Below are 2,500 nucleotides of genomic sequence, written 5' to 3'. Positions count from 1 at the left end.
GTGGGATTGTTGTGGATTGGTGTTCAGGAAGGACCAAAAGCAGTGCGAGTTCCGAGGGTGGCCACCCTAGTCCTTCTCGATCGCCGTCCCCTGCAGTTCCCCCCCTTTTTGCGAAGGCATGGGGGTGGGGAAGCTTATTCCCTGTTTGAGCCTCCCCCTGTGAGCTGGTGGACGCGTTTGATATCTCTCTTTCTTTCATGTTGTTTTCTTCCCTTCTTTCGGCCCCTAGCTTTACGGAGAAAAGGAGATTGTTGTGGATTAGTGTTCGGGAAGGACGAAAAGCAGCGAGAGTTCCCAGGGTGGCCACCCTAGTTCTTCTCGATCGTCGTCCCCTGCAGTTACCCCCTTTTTGTGAAGGCACGGGGTTGGGAAGCTTGTTCTCTGTTTGAAGCCTCCTCCCCTTGTGAGCTGGTAGCCACGGTTGATATATCCCTTTCTCTCTTGTTGTTCTCTTCCCTTCTTCCTCGTGGACCCTAGCTTTACGGAGAAAAGGTGGGATTGTTGTGGATTGGTGTTTCGGAAGGACGAAACGTAGTGCGAGCTCCCAGGGTGGCCACCCTCGTCCTTCTCGATCGTCGTCCCCTTCAATTCCCCCCTTTTGCCGAAGGCACGGGGCTTGGAGGCTTGTGCTTTGTTTTCTACCCTGTTCTCTTCCTTTCGGTCCCTAGCTCTACGGAGAAAAGGGGGAATTGTTGTGGGCTGGTGTCGGGGAAGGGCTAAAAGCAGTGTGAGCTCCCGAGGTGGCCACCCTAGTCCTTCTCGATCGCTGTCCCACGCATTTCCCCCCTTTTTGCGAGGGCGTGGGGCTGGGGGGAGATTGTCCTCTGTTCGAGCCTCCCACCGTGAGGGGGTTAGACACCTTTGTTTCTCTTTCTCTCATGCGTTTTTCCTCCTTTTGCCCCTTGGCCTTACATTTGTTATGGGGGGTTGCCCCTATTCAGTTTTGTGGCCAATTTTTCGGTAATACGTGGAAACGACTCTCGGCAACGGATATCTCGGCTCTTGTTACGATGAAGAATGTAGCGAAGTGCGATACTTAGTGTGAATTGCAGAATCCCGTGAATCATCGAGTTTTTGAACGCAATTTGCGCTCGAGGCCTCGGTCGAGGGCACGTCTGTCTGGGCGTCGCATCCCATTCAAACGCACTCACTACAATATGCTAGGGAGCAGCGGAGCTGGTCATCCGTGCCCCATGCGGTGCGGTTGGCTGAAATACCTCAAGCGATGTTTCGTGGCGTGCGTCGGCGAGCGGTGATCTTGTCCCCTTGGATGGGCAGTTGGTGTTAGCCGATGCGGGCTTTGTGTGCCATCGCTCGAACTTGCTTTGCTCTCTCTTGTCCTCCCATGGGGTAGGGCGGATTTAGCTCCAACTTTGCGACCTCAGCTCAAGCGAGAACACCCGTTGAGTTTAAGCATATAATTAATCGGAGGAAAAAAAACTTACAAGGATTCCCCTAGTAGCGGTGAGCGAACCGAGAAGATCCCAACATGAAAATCGGGTGGCGGCACCGCCTGAATTGTAGTCTGTAGAAGCGGCGGACTTGGGCCAAGTCCCTTGGAAGGGGGCGCCTGAGAGGGTGACAGCCCCGTCGGCCCGGGACCCTGCCGCATCACGAGGCGTTGTCGGCGAGTCGGGTTGTTTGGGAATGCAGCCCTAATTGGGTGGTAAATTCTGTCCAAGGCTAAATATGGGCGAGAGACCGATAGCGAACAAGTACCGCGAGGGAAAGATGAAAAGGACTTTGAAAATAGAGTTAAAGAGTGCTTGAAATTGTCGAGAGGGAAGCGGATGGAGGCTGTCGATGCGTCTCGGTCAAATGTGGAATGGCTCAGGCTGGTCCGCCGCTCGACTTGAGGTGCAAACCAACACGGGCTGCTGCATCGTCACAAGTGCGGGCAGATTACAGCCTGTCAGTTTGCCGCTGCGGTGGTCGAGGAATGAAGCGTGCACCCTCGTGGCGGGCCGTGTGCACCTGCGCGCTCGTGGTGTTGGTTGGCGGGCTTTCCATTCGACCCGTCTTGAAACATGGACCAAGGAGTCTAACATGTGTGCGAGTCGGCGGGTTTGAAAACATGTGAGGCGCAAGGAAGCTGACGGGCAAGATCCCCTCTCTGGGGGGTGCATCATCGACCGACCTTGAGCTTATGCGAAGGGTTCGAGTGCGAGCACACCTGTTGGGACCCGAAAGATGGTGAACTATGCCTGAGCAGGGCGAATCTAGAGGAAACTCTGGTGGAGGCTCGTAGCGATACTAACGTGCAAATCGTTCGTCTAACTTGGGTATAGGGGCGAAAGACTAATCGAACCATCTAGTAGCTGGGTTCCTCCGAAGTTTCCCTCAAGATAGCTGGAGCTCACACACGAGTTTTATCGGGTAAAGCAAATGATTAGAGGCATCGGGGGTGTAACGCCCTCGACCTATTCTCAAACTTTAAATAGGTAAGAGGGTGCGGCTGCTCCATTGAGCCGCGCTGTGGAATCGAGAGCTCCAAGTGGGC

General features: G+C 54.4%; 2 non-coding genes across 2 annotated transcripts in view; both read left to right on the top strand.

Moving 5' to 3' along the window:
* Positions 1-975: 975 nt before the first annotated feature.
* Positions 976-1,129, top strand: LOC149222089 (5.8S ribosomal RNA). Its single transcript, XR_016249722.1, has one exon. It is a non-coding gene; the product is annotated as a 5.8S ribosomal RNA (ribosomal RNA).
* Positions 1,130-1,376: 247 nt separating this feature from the next.
* LOC149222088 (25S ribosomal RNA) overlaps positions 1,377-2,500 on the top strand; it is a 3,401-nt gene continuing 2,277 nt past the window's right edge. Inside the window, exon 1 of the ribosomal RNA XR_016249930.1 lies at positions 1,377-2,500. This exon is cut by the window's right edge and continues 2,277 nt beyond it. This is a non-coding gene — a ribosomal RNA (25S ribosomal RNA).

This window comes from Pinus tabuliformis, chromosome Q (genome assembly GCF_031772625.1).
Source record: "Pinus tabuliformis cultivar Carrire ecotype Pingquan chromosome Q, CPIR1, whole genome shotgun sequence".
NCBI classification, from domain to species: Eukaryota; Viridiplantae; Streptophyta; class Pinopsida; order Pinales; family Pinaceae; genus Pinus; species Pinus tabuliformis.
The sequence above is the reverse complement of the archived record's forward strand: the minus strand, read 5'-3'. Positions and strand labels throughout refer to the sequence as shown.